This window comes from Heterodontus francisci, chromosome 1 (assembly GCF_036365525.1).
Source record: "Heterodontus francisci isolate sHetFra1 chromosome 1, sHetFra1.hap1, whole genome shotgun sequence".
Lineage (NCBI taxonomy): Eukaryota > Metazoa > Chordata > Chondrichthyes > Heterodontiformes > Heterodontidae > Heterodontus > Heterodontus francisci.
The window spans coordinates 80675140-80694299 of NC_090371.1; positions in this window are offsets into that span (position 1 = coordinate 80675140).

A 19160-nucleotide genomic window follows, 5' to 3' on the forward strand; every position below is an offset into this window, starting at 1 on the left:
TGATGCTTTTGCAGAGAAATTCAAGATATATGGTGCTAAGAAGTTAAACAGGCCCAAACAGCTCTGTAAATCTTCTTTATCTTGAGGAGCAGGCATTAATTGTACATTCTCAACTTTACCGGAATCTGGTAGAATTCCAGTGTCAGAATAGATTGAACCGAAGAAGCTAATATGGCTCACATTGATAGCACATTTTTTGCTAATCAACATAAAACCTTCTCTTCTAGCTGTCTGCATTAGAATGTGAAGATTCTTGTCATGCTCTTCTTTGGTACTTCCTATGACCGCTGTCATCTGCAATGCAATCACAGCCAGGTACACTCTCGGTAATGGGGTCCATATACTGCTGGAAAAGGTCTTGACTCACTGACAAACCAAATGGGACTGGATTTGAAAATCACCCTCGAGAATCGGTACTCCAAGAGAGCGGACTGACTGTGCCCACTCTCAGCCCCCAGCACAAAACAGTCCCACAGTCACCAATGCATCCCTCTCATGGACATTCATTGCTCATCATCTACTCTTGTCATACATTTTCTCCAAGGTTGAAGGCTACTTGGCAGGCGGCAGGTAACAATGGGGATGACTGGCCAATAGAGCTTTGAAATAAAGTTTATAGTCTATAAGCATTGACGATATAACAAATTTAACAAATTTAAATACCCAAGTGATTTCCCTTGTGCAACTACAAATTCTTTCTCTTGCTTTTCCTATTACTCCTATGTAGTGCTACTCCTGTGGCCTCAGCAGAGCTACAGGCAGGCTGCTCGTTCCCCTGCACTGACTGCTGAGATATTTGTGGTGGATGTCCCATGAATTTTGGAGTCCATGAGGGGCCCACCAAAGACTGCCCCACCTGCATCTATGCAGGGGCAGACTCACCATTGGGACAGAAGGGAGCATGTGGAGCTCTTACTGAGAGGGTTGGGAGCAAGGGATGAGAAGTTGGAGCACCTTGAGCAGAGTCCCCACTTCCTTGTCCCCTTTCTCCATCTTCCCTCTCATGGAGCAACTTCACTTTCCTGCTAGCCAAGAACTGCAGAGCACTTTGCTGCACTTCAGTGAGGTGCTGACCCGCCAAGATGAGGCTTTCCTCCATCCTACATAAGCAGGCAGACTGAGTGTGCAGGCCATTAGTCTAGGCCAGCATGCACTTGGCTGCTTGTCACGTCTGATTCTCCATGCAGCTGATCACTCTTTCCATGGAATTAGACAAAAGCAGGACAGGCTAAGACATCACCACACTCATGGTGGGGACAGACTCCTCCAATCTCTCTCCAATAGTCTGCACCACCTCTGGAAAGGCTGAAAGAACCTCACACATTTTCTACTGCTTTAACAGAGTAGCCCTCTTCGTTGATGACCTCAGAGGCTCAGTATTTGCATCCAGCTGAGCAGAGCTTGAAGGGTCGTGCGATCTCAGCCAGGGACTCTGCAGCTGGCTCTGTTTCCAGCACCTGCTACTGCTCACTTGTGATGTGTGCCTCACCACGCACTCTAATATTTTTTGTAGTGCGCGGGCGATTTGCTTAAGTGTGCGGGTACCTTAAATTTTTTTAGCAGGGCTGCACACATGCAGTAACTTAAACCTGTGCAGAGCCTACGCGGGAGCTTCGGGTTGCTGCACAGCCGTGTAGTTTAGCGGGAACATTAGTACTTTACCATGCGACAACCCAACTACCTGTCTTGGAGGCTCCACTGAGATTTATGTATTTGCACTGGTGGAGGGTGCACATGAGTCACGTGATGGTGTTTCCTCAGAGTGTGTGACCTCATCCTCTGGGACCTGTGGGAGATGAAAGACATGAATTAGAACTGACAAGGTGAAAGGGTGAAAGGCAAACATTGTGCAGATCATCATATTTCATTGGCTGCTGACATCAAGTCAACATGAATGAGTGTTGTATGCCATTAAGCTATGAAATATCTAACTCTGTAACTGGGTAGCTGGGAGTCCCCCATCTCTCCATTGCTAATGGCCATGCATTCTGAAACTCTGCTTATCTCCAGTGCAGGTCCTCCGCAGCGGTCAGGGTGGCTATGACTGGATGCCCACCTCCTGTTCTCTGCCTCTTCTTAGTGTTCTGCGCTCTCTTCTCCCACAAGGAGAGAAAGAAGAGAGTTATGAGTTTGAGAAATGGAACGTGTTGTGAGTATGGTGGGACAACAATTAAGTAAGGTCACTGTGAGAGAGAGTGTGAAATGGCAATAAAATGAGGGTGAGTATCTGTGGTGGCTGGTCAGATGGAGATATTAGGAGGGGCCTTGGCAGAAAGGAATGGGCGGGCCTGCAAGGCATGTTGGGCTGAGGAGTGCTGTGCAGGAGAATGCTGGAGAAGTCAGAGTGAAGAGTTTTGCTCTTGAATGCGGCATGCCACTCTGCTTTCCTGCCGTGATGAGGTCACTGAACCTCTTGTGGCACTGCATCCATGAGTTGCTTACACTCCTGCTACTCAACTCCTCTGTCTCTTTCAGCCATGCCTGCTTGGTTTCAGACACAATCTCCTTCCTCCCATTAATATAAAAGCAAAATACTGCAGATGCTGGACATCTGAAATAAAACCAAAAAATGCTGGAAATACTCAGCAGGTCTGGCAGCATCTATGGAGAGAGAAGCAGAGTTAACGTTTCAGGTTTCAGGTGTCAGAACTCAGTGTTCTGAGTATTGCCAGCACTTTCTGTCTTTACTCCTTCCTCCCATTCAGTGGAAACAGACCGGAATTTAACCGTTAACAGAAGCACAAGTGGAAGCAAGTGGCAAAGGCCCTCCTGCTCTGACCTCCGCTCCTGTTTTGCGATTGTGCACTGGCCGGCCAATAAACTGCCAGCAAGCAGGGTCGCCGAAGAATCCACAAATGGGGCAGGAGGTAAGGCGTCCGCATCATCCCCAACACAGAAGAAGGTGCTAGCGGTATGTTTAAAGGGCTGCCAGCACCCAATGCCTGTATGCAGATAACTCAAGGAGGAAGCCTGGAGTCTCATAAAAGCCCTTATCTGCATGAAACCCTAATCAGTCGCTGAAAAACACCCCTCATCTGCCCGTGACCACCCCCTCATCTGCCCGTGACCACCCCCTCATCTGCCCATGACCACCACCTCATCTGCCTGCTGCCACCCTTCATCTTCCTCACCACAAGGAAACCTCTTCTGCCTGAGACCAGCCAATCAAGCCAAATGAAATGCCTGCGAAACCCTCCACCCAGAGGAGGGCATGGCGGAAGCAAGAACCCAGGGTGGCCCCACAGTCCAGTGACAACTCCCTGCATGTCCTCCTCCAGGCAGCTCGGGCAAGACGGGAGGTCCTCTTCCCTTGGGATCAAAGGGGGAAACCTCCCCACCGAATCAAGCAAGCCTCGATGGAGGTTGCAGAGAGGTCAGCAGCCATGCGGTCGTCTGGAGAACCTGGATCCAGTGCCGCAAGCAAGTCAATAACCTTTTCCACTCTGCCAGGCTAAGTGCCAAAATTCAGGCACCTTTGGGGCACCAGCAAATGGGTAAGTTGGTGATGTGGATGCTGGGGAGGCAGAGTTCACCATGTGGAAGGAATGGCTGCAGCAATGTCAGGGGGCACAAGCCTAGCACAGCTCACCCATACAAGATTGGTCCTGAGTGTCCGAGTATTACCTGCCACTGGCCAGGTGTGCACAGTGCTTAGGCCTTATATTTGCTGTAGACCAGCCACTGATATCATTCTCATGTGTCTCTGCAGGAGAAGAGGGTGCAGAATACAAGGGAGAGGGCATGGACCAGTGGCAGCGCACGCTCCTCGCCCTGCTGACCCCAATGGAGGAGGAGGCACTAGAGCTGGCTAGATTCCAGGGCAGTCTGTCCATTATGGACAGTGAGGCCGGACACAAACGGATGAGGGCACGTTGTCTTGGAAACGGGCATGGGGCAAGCATCATGTGAGCATGATGGATGGTCACCCCTTTCAAGTGTGTTTGAGCTGCAGCCAGTTATGTAGGCCCCTGCCTGGAGGGTCGCTAGGGCCTGGTCATTCTTTTATTCATGCAGGTCAATTGCAGGACGAGACAAGTGCTCTCTTCGGGGGACATCCGTCCACCTCTGAAGAGGAGGAAGGGACCTCAGAGGGTGCAGAGTCACATCCTTGCCCCACACCCTCCACCAGCTCATATGCTGTCACCTCGGTGGGTATGCACTCCGTAATATATCGGGCATCACATGCTGGAGAAAGCACCGCACAAGTGCCGGACCTGCTGTTGGAGACATCCAAGGCCTCTGACACTCAGAGGAGTGTGGGAGGCCAGGCACATGCTGAGCCTCAGGCTGATGTGCCTTTTGAGTCATGCAGAAGGCAGCAGATGCTAGAAGTTCAGTGTGATGTGCATGAAGGCAGAGATTCCAGAGGGTAGGTGCACCCGGCTTGGACAGTGGAGGAGTACATCTAGGCCACAAGTGCTGCGATCTCCCTCTCATCTGCACGCTTGGCCTCCTCCATTGAGAGATTGGCGGCACTCCTGGAGAGCCACATCCAGCAGACCTGCAGCCCTTGTCCATGAACTCCATCCAGCAGTAGCATTGCAGGAGGAGGACAAGGCACCTGGAGTCACCACCAGGTCCTCGTCCTTCTGAGATCAGCAGGGAGGTACATGTGCGTCGTGTGCAAGGAGGAGTAGCTGCCTTATGCATCTGGAGGTTTCTCTCAGAGTACTCCTGATTATGAACATCGTCTCCTCAGCCCCTCTCCAAGTGACACCAGCACCTCAGGTAGCCACGACAACAGAGGAGACACAGCATGCCAGGGCCCTCCCGATCGCAGGCAGCCAGAGGGCAGCTGCCAAAGTCATTTCAGGCTACAGGGCAGCAAGGTCAGCAGTCTGCCTCCACTGCAACTGCAGCAAAGGGGGAGCACCACATAGGAGCATGCGTAAGAGATTTAAGAAAATATTTTAGATACACTTGGGCTTTATGAGTGGTACTTAGAGTTATGATTAATTGCTAATGTGCAAGTGTCAATGTAATAAATGTTAAATATTGCTTATGACTGTCTCAATGCAGTGATGGTGGGAAGCGTTGACCCAGTGGCTGCCCGGGGCTGACCATGGGTGTGTGCTCATCATCTGCATATGGCAGAAGTAACAGGTGCTAGTGGACGAAGAGGTCTGCATTTCCAGCAGAGGTGAGTGGCTTTTGTGTGTTTGGAGCTTGGATCTTTAGTTGTCTGGATGGCTGAAGTGGTAAGGGCCAGGAGAAACAAGTGAAGATCAGTGCCTCCCAAGCCTCCCTTGCACTTAGATCTTGGCTCCTTCCAAGTGGCATCTCATGCCTGTCAACATGCTTCGGCTCCTCTTCAGCTTCCTCATCATCCTCCTTGTCTGAGGGTGCGCCGCACTCCACTACGTCTTCGGCAGCCAGGGCCTCACCCGACTGCAGTGCCAGGTTGTGCAAAACACAGCAAACCATTGCTAACCGGGAGACCCTTGCTGGGGTATACTGAAGAGCACCTCCCAAGCATCTGAATCACATCTTGAGTAGATGGTCTGCTCGATGGTCACTCTGGTCATACTGTGGCTCGTATTATCATGTCCCTTTGCCACAATCCTTGGGATCCTTACTAGTGTAATCAACCATCTCTTCAGTGGGTAACCCTTGTCGGCAAGTATCCATCCTTGCAGGTGTGCTGGGGGGCCTTGATGGCCACATTTGTGCAGTCTATGAGACTTTGCACCTGGGGGAATCCAGTCATGGTGCCGAAGCCTCTGGCTCTCTCAGCCTGTGTCCAAATTGGTTCTGAACTTGATGCACTAGTTGGCCCTCCTGTAGAGGGCATCTGTCGCTACCTTGATGCAGTGGTGTGCTGCTGATTAGAAGATGCTGCACATGTCTCCAGTGGGCTCCTGGAATGAGCCTGAGGCATAGAAATTCAGGCCACAGTGTCTTTCAGAGTCATTGACAGCTGATGTCCACCAATGCAATTGGAGCTCACCTTCACCACTATCATGGCATCTCAGGACCGGCGCAGTCTTCAGCGACACTGCCACTCTGACATCTGGAGGGAGCTCATCCATTGTCTGTACACTCTGGCCACTGGGGACCCTCATCTCCGCGCCGGTCTCTGCGGTCGGTCCCCTCTGCGGCCTTCTGCCACTCTGCTGTCATGAGGCAGCCCCTGCAGGTGGGCAGCAGGTCACTGATGTTCATCTCTGTTTGCCTGCCCCTCCCTCCCTCTCAGGTTTTCCATCTCGCTGGAGGTACCTCCTCCGGAATGCACAATCCCCATGACACCTGGGCAGTGATGCTTTAAGGGGTGACCCTTGCCATTATTGCAGAAAGCCGACCCAATCCTTCCCTCCATTAGGTCCCTCTCCAGTGATGCTTCTGCCAGAAGGACTAACTGCTCAGCGGGGCCTCAGGCCTCCTCCTGTGCTAATATATCAAAAGGCCTCAGTGAATGTCCGTCAAGTGCAAAAGATCCTTATAGCTACCGCCCCGTTTCTGCCTTTTAAATGCTGCCAAGGCTCCGACCCATCCCCCCACCACCCCAAGTGTCCCCTGCGCAGCTCATAAAATTCTGATGGGCATTAATATCAGTGTCAATTGCTTCCTCAACTATCTTAATTGACCTAAGTTTGCTCGTTTACAGATGGCGAGCAAGTCCCCACTCAGCTCGCCATTCGCCATTGGTAAAATCACGTTCCGTTGTCATGTCGTCGGGAACTCAATCCGATGTCATCTTACGTTATTTTACATCCCTCCTGCCTCCATTGCTATCCATTTTGATCAGGTAAAATTCCAATCAAAATATCTCTGTAGGCCATTATAGACCACAGCGAGATGTCCACGGATGCCTCAAAGATCCGAGGCAGAGTAGCCTTCCCTCTCTCCATCACTTGAGATGTTGTCTCTCACTTGCAATTTGTAGAATGGTTGCATTTTGTCCCTCACTGGAGTCTATTTAAATACTGAGGCTTCAATAGTCAGGTGCGGGTCATGATCGCAGCTGCCTGCCCCATTTGGTTGAAAAACCCGGAAGCAGGATATTAATGCTGTATGGCTCTGTTATAGAGCCATGGAAAAACCCACTGCAGGAATTTGCAGTTTCCTGACCCGCTGCTGGCCTCTCCACTGTGAGCTGCTCCAAACATTATAATTCAGCCCTATCTCCCTTGTTGCAGAGGTATGGATCTAATAGAAAAGGACTGAGCACCCCAGCCTGCATTAATCAGTTACAAGAAGAAAATGGTGCTCATCACATGCAGGAGGACATCTCGGAATGCCAATACAAGAGGAGGAAAGGGGCCACGGAACATTAGGAAAGGTGATAAAGGGAAAGTGAGAATGAAGAGGTGAAAGGAAGAGGGCTTTGAGGAGGTTTGTACAAACAGGAAGGGAGGTGGGTAAAGAATTCCAGAGGGCAAGAGTAGAATGATTGAATGAGAAATTATTGCTGATGGTGTGGAAAGAGAGAGGATGGAAATTCAGTGTTTGAGGAGCAGCGAGAGTTGCAGGACATAAGGCAGAAGGATATTGCTGATGTGTTTGATAAGAGCATGAAGAGGTTTTGAAGACATGAGATAAAACTTTGTACTGGCTGGTGAGGCATGAGATGATGATTCCTCTCTATACAATTAATCAGATGGATAGAATGACTCAAAGGGCGCCAATTCATCATAGAAATGATGTCATCTATCGGATTAATTTTTTTTAAGAAGTATTTTTTAAAATGGCCATGTTAGAATTTTTGAAATAGGTTACAGATCAGCATTTAGCTCATAATATTTCTTTTGGCAGGTAGTCATATTTGACACTTATTTCTGGATTGAGATTACATTTGGATACATCTACATTTCTGACACATAGTACAGCACCTTATCCTTTTATTAGCTGGCTTGAAATTATTGCTGGGTTTGCCAGAGGGTGTAGTGAAATTTGAAGACTCTCAGGTACATTGGCAGACTTTGCTCTATCATGTAGCCTACATAGAGATTATGTAAAGTCTCCAATATTGATACAGTATTATATTTTAATAGTGAACAATCACAGATTAAGGGTGATTCTGTATTACCACAGTCTGTGTGGACCTCTGTATTTACAAGGAGCTGAGATTGGAGATTGTAGCACTATCTCTGACCTTCATTTCCCAACTGACCAGTGGGAATATGGGATCATAGAGTCATCCTGCTATGATCTTGTATAAATTCGTGTTCCATGCATTTTTACCTGAGCACCTGTTACAACAACATCCAATACCAAATGATTATTTTTCTTTAGAATTGAGAAGTCAGGTGAAGGACCAGCACTCATAATATTGGATCCCATCAAAGTAAACAGGCCAGGAGAGAGGACAAGATAAATCAAGAGGCATTGGTTAGATTTGTTACAACAACAGAAAACTGAGGGAGATAAAGAGGCTTGTTGCTTCCAGATGCATTCTGTGCAATACTGGTGCAAATATAAAAAAGAAATAATTTGCATTTATATTGGACCTTTCACAACCTTTGGATGTCCCAAAGTGCTTCACTGTTAATGAAGTATTTTTGAAGTGTAGTTGTTGTAATGTCGGAAATACAGCAGCCAATCTGTTTTAATAGTGTTGGTTGAGGAATAAATATTGGCCAGGACAATAAGAAAAACTCCTCTGCAGTTCTTCAAATAGTGCCAAGAGATCTTTTATGTCCACCTGAGAGGGACAGAAGGAGCCTCGTTTTAATGTTTCCTCTGAAAGACAGCACATCCAACAGTACAGTACTCCCTCGGTACTGCATTGGAGTGCCAGCCTAGATTATGCGTTCAAGTGTCTAGAGTGGGATTGAGTTCACAACCTTCTGATTCAGATGCGACAGTGCTACCACTGAACCAAGACTGACACTTTACTTTGAAAATAAATCAGTTATTAATTCAGGTAAAAGAGGAAAAGTTAAAGTATTAGCTGGCACAGCCCTACTCACATAGCAGTAACAAGAAATATGAACAGAACACCTTCTCCAAGAGCCACCAATCACAGAAGATTATGGGGATAATTTTTAACATTTGCCCGTATCGGACAAGGTAGAGGTGAGTGGGTTAGTCATAGTGATTGCAGTGCCTGGGTTATGTATTGTGAGGCCAGAACAATTTTCACTGAGCCGCTGATTGCTTAATGAAAATTGACCTGCAGCTCCGGGAACGTGGGAATTCCAGCAGTACCAAGCCAGATGAAAAGTATGCATGGTGGAGTAGTCCTGGGGGGAGGGGCAGCCACTGAACAGCTGTTAGTAGGTCATAGTACTTTTATGTGGTCAAGAGGAGCAGAATACTCCACCTGGCCTCACATACATACATGGAAATGTTTTTAGTGGCCATTTTGTGAGTGGCCTCCAGCAGTCCCTTTATGGACCGCTGGTTAGGCGACTCAAGACCTGGTACAAATGGATGGAATGCTCTGCCTATTGGTAATGACATTTACAAACAGGTTACTACTGCTAAGTTGGGCACCAAATTGCATTTTTTAATAGGCTCCTGCCTGTTTTGGATGGGAGCACTGGACACCCATTTTCAGGCTGGCATGAAAATGGCATAAGTCAGGCTTCCTTCAGCCAAGGGGATTTCTAAAGAATTTAACATGCCAGTATTTTTTAGTGTAAGCGGGGTTAGCAGCTATTGAAAACCACTCCCTACATATCAAGGATAATCATCTGAACTCTGTGTTCTTAAGGGGATGCCTCACTTCACTGAAAGCACATATTGGTAATTTGGGCATGCAGTCTACATGATTTTCTGGTCATTTAGAAGTATTTTAACTCTCAATGCAGGCATCAATGAAAACAGCAGCAATTCTGAATCAATACTACATCAAAATGGTAATTATTTTTCCCAAGTTATCCATTTCTTGTGCCTTCAATTGTCTCTCCTAATGCCTTCAATTGTCTCTCCTAATGTATACTTCATGCTTATTCTTAATTGTTTAATGCCTTGGGACATATTATTACACAGAAGGCACTATAAAAATGCAAGTTATTGTTCTTTAAACACTAATCCAAATTAAAAATGAGCATATCATTCATAAAATGTTGATAGTATTTCCATCTAAAACTAATTTCTCTACTGGCGACTTTAAATTTTTTCATGATCTAAAGATCTGGTAATTGAAGGCCTATTTCTAGCAAGGACTTCAAGATCACAAGACTTGTTTTTGTACTGTTTGAAAATTACCAAGTTGGTTTGCTGTCAAAGGTGGTATCAAATATTTCTGGTTTTTTTCATATTAGGAAAGGGTTACCTTTGTTTTTCTTTCAGAAGCTCACCGGCCTGTTCTGCATTTCCAGTATTTTTATTTTTATTTCAGATTCCCAGGATTCACAGATGTTGGTTGGGAACTTTGTACCAAACATTCAGGAAAGAAAAACACTTGTCAACATCAGGAATATCAATCACTTAGTGGTGTGTAAAATTAGAACAACACTGATTGTTGGACACTACAAAACAATGATGCAGGATACCTTGGCAGTGTTCCAAATACTCGGCTGGAGTGGTGTAAACTTAGATTTACATTTTAAGTGCTCTTACATAAAAGGCTTTCGAACCTATACCAGCAAAATGTCTGAGTTGTCCTTGGACGTTGAACATTATCACATAGCTCCAGCTGCTACTGGAACCTTGCATGTTAACAAACCAAAGCGACTTGAAAAAATTTCAATCTGCCACAAATATAAATTACTCTGAAAATATATTTTGTAAACGTTCTCATTCCATATTTTCCATGAAATTAACTTCCATGAAATGTAGTCTAACCACTTGCTGGCAATTGTACTAAAGAAATATATACTGCACAAAAGTACTGTAAAAAGTCACTGGATGGAATCTTTCAAGATTAAAAATGCATGCTAGAAAAAGAAGCAATAATAATGGGATTGGTTACAGACATAAACTGTTAGTGTAGCACACCATAACTCACCAAGCTATAATCCATATAACTTGCCAATACAAAAGCAAAGTACTGTAGATGCTGAAAATCTGAAAAAGAAATAGAAAATGCTCGAAATACTCAGCAGGTCTGGCAGCAGCTGTGAAGAGAGAAATTGAGTTGAGAACTGGCAGCAAATAAGGTAAAGAGAAGAAAGATAAACCTAGCCACCAAAGCTTTAGACCAAGAGAATGTGTTTCTTTGCACAATATTACAGTTGCCACCTGCCAAGTATACAGAATCCTTTATAGCCTTTTGCAGGTCTACTCTGGTTGGCCAAACAGGACACAAGTTGTAGCTGGAATTTATAAGTGATCGTCTTGACATTCTGTCACCTCTGAAGAGTTTCACACAAAACTGTTGCACATAAATGTATTCAGCCACCACAGGCTACAGGATAAGTACTTGGGAGTCTTTTCACACCCATCTAACAATTCCAAAAGCTCAATATTACTTCACTACTTGCAAACGAAGGATACGCATAGCAAAAAGCAGACATAGCCCAGGGCTTGGTCCTACATCGACAAGACCTTGAATCCCTTTCAAGTCACCATGGAAATCACTGGGAATCTCAGCATAGAGCGTGCAGAAGGGTGAGGCCAGAGAGTTTCCTAAAGCTCATGGTTAGTACCATCCTTCTCATGTTCTTTCTTACCCTACTACTCATTCACTAGTACACAACATGGCAAAGGATATAAAAACAAAGTGCTGGAAATACTCAGTAGGTCTGGCAACATCAATGACCTTTCATCATTCTGATGCCAGACCTGCTGAGTATTTCCAGCACTTCCTGTTTTTTTTTTCAAATTTCCAGCATCCAGAGTATTTTGCTTTAATGATTAGAAAAGATATATTGTCAGGTAAGTAACATTTGAAATGGTGCCATTAGCCAGGGATTTTGGGGGGTAGTCTTGGTCTTCTAAGACTCATCCATAAAGTTTGGCTGCTTCAAAGAAGCCAAGTACAGCGGATTAATTGATCCAGACATAGGCAAGAGGCAGGAAATGAGAGAGCATTCAAGCTAGTCCGACCAAAAGTAAGGTCAATGGCTGTCAAAGGGAAAACCCTTATATTTGACAGAAAGGAAGATGGTTGTTGTTTTTGGAAGCAGTCATTACTGTTCTAGCACATGACTTCAGGAGATCTTTAGGAGCATGTCCTCGACAAAACCAACTTCAGTTGCTTCATCAATGACTTCCATCTGTCTTGAGGTCAGGAGTGGGGCTGTTCACTGAGGATTCCATGATCTTAGTTCCATTCATAACTTTTTCGATAATGATGTAGGCCATCCTAGCCTGCAGCAAGACCTGGATAACATTAGCAGATATGTGGTAGATAACATTCGTGCCAGGCTAGGTGAAGACCATTCTTCAGTAAAGAATGTCCAGCCATGTCCCTTTGACCTTCAATGGCACCATCATAGCTGAGACTCCACTATCAACATCTTAGGGCTCACTATTGACAGAAACTTAACTGAACAAGTTATGCCAACACTATGGTTATAAGACATGGGCAATGATTAGGTACTCAGTGGTAAATGGCTCACCTCCTCACCTCTCAAAACCTCTCTAGCATCTACAAGGCTCAAATCAAGAATGTAATGGAATACTCACAACGCATCTGGTTGAGTGTAGCCACAACAATAGACAAGAAGCTCAACATATAAGTTCATTTGATTGGCACTCTGTCACCAGACTCAATAACCACTCCTCTATCACCAACGTACTGTGGCTGCAGTACATATAATCTATGGAATGCATGACGATAATTCAAGGTTACATTGACATGAAGTTTTATTTTTTATTCATTCTTGAGATATGGCCAATGCTAGCAAGGCATTTATTAGACAGGTTCCTTTGAGAAGGCTGTCAAAGAACAAAGAACAATACAGCACAGGAACAGGCCATTCGGCCCTCCAAGCCTGCGCTGATCTTGATGCCTGCCTAAACTAAAACCTTCTGCACTTCCGGGGACCGTATCCCTCTATTCCCATCCTATTCATGTATTTGTCAAGATGCCTCTTAAAGGTCGCTATCGTACCTGCTTCCACCACCTCCCCCGGCAACAAGTTCCAGGCAATCACCACCCTCTGTGTAAAGAACTTGCCTCGCACATCCCCTCTAAACTTTGCCCCTCGCACCTTAAACCTCTCGGCACAGTGGCGCAGTGCTTAGCACCGCAGCCTCACAGCTCCAGCGACCCGTGTTCAATTCTGGGTACTGCCTGTGTGGAGTTTGCAAGTTCTCCCTGTGTCTGCGTGGGTTTCCTCCGGGTTCTCCGGTTTCCTCCCACATGCCAAAGACTTGCAGGTTGATAGGTAAATTGGCCATTAGCAATTGCCCCTAGTACAGGTAGCTGGTAGGGAAATATAGGGACAGGTGGGGATGTGGTAGGAATATGGAATTAGTGTAGGATTAGTATAAATGGGTGGTTGATGGTCGGCACAGACTCGGTGGGCTGAAGGGCCTGTTTCAGTGCTGTATCTCTAAAACTAAAAAACTAAAACTAAACCTATGTCCCCTAGTAACTGACTCTTACACCCTGGGAAAAAGCTTCTGACTATCCACTCCGTCCATGCCACTCATAACTTTGTAAACCTCTATCATGTCGCCCCTCCACCTCCGTCGTTCCAGTGAATACAATCCGACTTTATCCAACCTCTCCTCATAGCTAATGCCCTCCAGACCAGGCAACATCCTGGTAAACCTCTTCTGTACCCTCTCCAAAGCCTCCACATCCTTCTGGTAGTGTGGCGACCAGAATTGCACGCAATATTCTAAGTGTGGCCTAACTAAAGTTCTGTACAGCTGCAGCATGACTTGCCAATTTTTATACTCTATGCCCCGACTGATGAAAGCAAGCATGCCGTATGCCTTCTTGACTACCTTATCCACCTGCGTTGCCACTTTCAGTGACCTGTGGACCTGTACGCCCAGATCTCTCTGCCTGTCAATACTCCTAAGGGTTCTGCCATTTACTGTATACCTCCCACCTGCATTAGACCTTCCAAAATGCATTACCTCACATTTGTCCAGATTAAACTCCATCTGCCATTTCTCTGCCCAAGTCTCCAACCGATCTATATCCTGGTTTATCCTCTGACAATCCTCATCACTATCCGCAACTCCTCCAACCTTTGTGTCGTCCGCAAGCTTACTAATCAGACCAGCTACATTTTCCTCCAAATCATTTATATATACTACAAACAGCAAACGTCCCAGCACAGATCCCTGCGGAACACCACTAGTCACATCCCTCCATTCAGAAAAGCACCCTTCCACTGCTACCCTCTGTCTTCTATGACTGAGCCAGTTCTGTATCTATCTTGCCAGCTCACCTCTGATCCCGTGTGACTTCACCTTTTGTACCAGTCTGCCATGAGGGACTTTGTCAAAGGCTTTACTGAAGTCCATATAGACAACATCCATTGCCCTTCCTTCATCAATCATCTTCGTCACTTCCTCAAAAAACTCAATCAAGTTAGTGAGACACGACCTCCCCCTCACAAAACCATGCTGCCTCTCACTAATAGGTTCGTTTGTTTTCAAATGGGAGTAAATCCTGTCCTGAAGAATCCTCTCCAATAATTTCTCTACCACTGACATAAGGCTCACCGGCCAATAATTTCCTGGATTATCCTTGCTACCCCTCGTAAACAAAGGAACAACATTGGCTATTCTCCAGTCCTCTGGGACCTCACCTGTAGCCAATGAGGATACAAAGATTTCTGTCAAGGCCCCAGCAATTTCCTCCCTTGCCTCCCTCAGTTTTCTGGGGTAGATCCCATCAGGCCCTGGGGACTTATCTATCTTAATGCTTTGCAAGACATCCAACACCTCCTCCTTTTTGATAATGAGATAACCTGACCAAGCAAGTGGAGCATATTCCATCACACTCTGGACTTGTGCTTAAAGGTGTTGGAAGGGTTTTAGAGAGTCAGGAGTTCCTGTTAAATACTCAGCCAATGACCTACATTCGTAGCCACAGCATTTCTGTAGCTAATACAGTTACGTTTCTGGTCAATGATGACTCTCAGGATGTTGATGGTGGGGGATTTGAAGATGGTAACTTGAAGTACCTCTCTTAAACTCTACCATGAAAAGGAACAGCAATGTCATGGGCAATGTTCCATCTGAGGTGGGAGCAAGCGTGGATGCACATCAAACCAGAAGGTAATGCATAGGCTTCTCACAAGTTGTCTGTTGAAGATGATGCACCTGTGTGGCTGCACAAAAAAAAAAATTGAAGGTATCACACATTGAAATGAACAGGCTGCGACAACAAAAAAAAAATTAGAACATTGGTCATTGGCGAACCATTACTTCCAAGTTGCCCATTAAGTCATCCATCATCCTGACTTCGACATATATTTGTTGTGGGTTCATATCCTGGAATTCCAATCCTAATTCCCTGTGAAAGCAGCAGAGGCACATGGTCTGCAGCAGGTCAAGGAGAAGGCCATAATTGGCAATAAATGTGGTCTTGCCAGCATCCCTCTCAACCTAGGGAAAAATAATGGGGGAAAGAAATGAAAGAATTGTGGCTGCTGCTGAGTAACTGGCTATTTTACCACATAATCCTATGCTGCTGCTGAGGCACCATGTTGACATTGATAAAACTGGGGCCTTTGTGGTTAAAGAATAATAAATAAAGACTTAGATTTATATAATGCCTTTCACAACATCAGGATGTCTCAAGGCACTTTACAGCCAATTACATTTGAACTGTAGTCACTGTTGCATTGTAGGTAACATGCCAGCCAACCTGTGCACAGCAAGCTCCCACAGTGTGATAATGATCAGATCATCACATTTATTTTTTATGATGTTAATTGAGGGATAAATATTGCCCAAGACACCGGGTTAACTCCCCTGCTCTTCAAAATAGTGTCAAGGGATCCTTAACATCCACCTGAGAGGGCCGACGAGGCTTCGATTTAATGTCTCACACAAAAGACAGCACAGAACTCGATTTTTGTGCTCTGTTCTCTGTAGTGGGACTTGAACTCATAAACTTTTAACTCAAAAGCAAGAATGTTACCAACCAAGCTATAGCTCACTTTAATGTATGCTTTCTAGTGGTTCATTTTGGCCAGTTTTTTAATTCTCAAGTTGTGGGCATTGCTGACAAGGCAGGTGTTTATTCAACATCCCTCATGTCCCTGAGAAGATAGTGGTGTAGTTGCTTGCCCATTAGACTTGATACAATATTACTAGGTATGTGAACTATTGTAGCACATTTACACACATCTTATGCTGTTGGGCTACACCTACAACTCTGGTCATGTGTGACGCAACATCACTTCCTCCGGTGACCTTCATTTATAACCTCTTAAGGTGGTCCCACAATACAACTGAGTCATTTTCTAATAAACCCTGTTGGTGTGGGACTGCACTCATATATAAGCCAGACTGGGTAACGATGGCAGATTTCCTTGTCTAACGGACTTTAATGAACAAATGGTCTTTTTATGACAACCCAACACTTTTTACTGATAGAAGATATTTCCTGATTTATAATTTCCTGATTTATAGACAGAATTCAGTTGTCAAATTACCATTGTGGGATTTGAGCCCATGGCCTCTGGATTACTAGGCCAGTAACATAACCATTACATACCCATGTGCTACATCAATTAGCTATGGATCGTGGAGATTGCTGCAAGTGAGAAGAATTTCAGTGCTCTCTAATTCTAGAATTGCTTTTGCTGGAAACTGGTGAAGATATTCACCCTGCTGTACAAAGCAGCAATGACCTGACTGATGTATTCTTATCCTACTGATTGACTAATATTATATAAAGGGCCTTTCAGAGGGGTGCCAGGTGCATGAAATTTCAAACTGGGTTGACTGCAGTGCCTTGCCTGTGTTCAAAGTTCATCAGGGAGGCAATCATGCAGCTGTGCCATCTGCTACAGTTCATTTTGCTGCTGAAAGTTTGTCAAGGGAGAAAGTTCAATTTTTTAAGTCCAAAGTGGGGTACCAGAGTCTGCAAACAGAGCTCAATGCGTAAGGGTGGGTGCTGACAGACTGTTTTTGATGCATTGAAACCTTCGTGATTCCTATTATCCATCCTCACTATGCACCTCTAAAAAGCCCTGAGCACATGATAGTACTGAAAGGTATATGTGGAGCCGAAAATCCACAGGGCGGTGGATGCAGCCTGAGATAAGTGCAGAGATGGGTCTACCTGGGTCCTCCACACTGCTCACTGAGGAAAACACAATGTATGGTGCTGTTTACTGAATTAAGGGGAGGGGTGTGCCAGGTTCCCCTCCTTCCCCCAGCAGATATTTTCTGATCCCATAGCAAGGGCCTCTCCCTACTTTGCCACTAACTTTGTAAAGGATGGGCAGAAACACTGTCCTTTATAAGGTTCTTTTGGACTCTTCACGGTATCACTAACAACACCAGCACTAAGAGCCTGCCATGCAAACTTGCACACTGTCAGGGATTGTACACAAATCTTTCCACAGATTAATCAGATAATATGTATTATCAAGGAAATTAACTCAGTTCCGAGGAGACCACTGGGAAACAGATGCATTGTGTCAACAGATTTCTCATGAAAATGGAAATGTGTTCAGTAGTAAAGATCATAAAAAAGAATGTACACGATGGGGTTAATTCCACAGTTGTGTGCCCTCAAGAGGGAGCCACTGTCATAGACAGCACAGGTCAGAGAATCGAGGCTACAATGTGGTGGTCCTTCCAGCATAGCTTCACTTCTGGGAACACAGGATCAGAAATAATCCTTAAATAATACCAAGAGCCAGATTCCCAATTCCTCCCTGCAGCACCCCCTCCCCCGCCCCCATCCCCCCCCCCACCCCCAACTCCATTAAACCATTAATATTGTTTTCTTAGTTTGGTGTCAATTTTGTCTGATTATGCTTCTGGGAAGCACCCAATGTTGTTTCCCTATGTTAACTGCACTATACATATATATGTTGTTCACTTTTACAGCAAAATAGTGCTTCCACTGTTTGCAAATAAGACAATGATCACAAAAATATTTTGACTATATCTTTGTTTAAAGTATTGCAACTGAGACGATTAATGGTGAGCAGTTAAAAACAGCATCTCAACTTTTTTTGATTACTTTCTGTTGTGTTTGATTGCTCAATGATTGATTGGTCTGTGCTGTGTTTGTAAGACTACTCACTATGCTGTCTGAGGGGGCATGATTCCAAAAGTGAAACTGAGACAGATCGGGCAACCATCTAAATAAAGCCTACACACACAGAAATCATGAGTCTAGTTTCTTCATGCTTCGGGTGCAAAGCATAATATCTGGTAACAGGGATGGGGAGTAATTTAGAGTTACCGGTCCCAGCACCTTTCCTGTCATCGCCAGGAGATCCTCCCATTCTGTGGGACAGATGGATTTCTGGGTTTGAAACCTACTCGCTCGCTATGGGTAAAGATGGTACGAATGTAGCTGCAACTCACAAGAAGGTGATATTCATGCATTGCCTCGGAGCAGAGGGCTAGAGAGTATATTCGAGCAGCTAATGGATGACACATCTACATTTGATAAGGCGGTAAGTGCTATCAAGAAATACTTCGGCCCGAAGAATAGTGTGCTGATTAAACAATATACGTTCTGCCAGAGATACCAGGGAAATGATGAGCCCACAAAACAATATGTGGCAGTGCTGTGTCAGGTGGTTTCTACAAGTAAATGTGATGCACTAATATAATGAACTATTTCATGACCAACTAATTAAAAAAAGCTTTGATTCCATGAATTAGGGAATGCCTACTCAAGGAGGAGGATTGTTTGACTTTGGAAAAGGCCACGACCTTGACTGTCCAAGTCAAATCCGCCATGTTAGATTGGAAGATGTTACAAAAAAATGCATCCTCAGGCTCAAGGTCGCAGAGACAGCTCAACCAATCAGCACAAGCGCAAGGGTTACGGACAAAGAGACCTCAGAAGGTTCATCGACTATCACCATCAGGCACCCTCAAAAATGTGCCCAAATTGTGGGGGTGGGGGGGGTACCATGCCTAACACAAGGGAAAAAGTGCAACTCCTGTTCAAAGATGCATCACTTCGCAAAGGTATGCAGGTCGAAGAAAAAGACTTTGTCAGTTCAACACGTAGAGCAAGCTAATCCTAAGAGCGAAATATGGTACGTGCATACCATTGCAGAGCGTAAAGCTGTACAGGGGTCACTTCAAGGATTGCACACTTGCTATCACAGGCAGTGTTGCTCCTTATTAATGTAGATTTTTTTTAGATTTTAGATTTA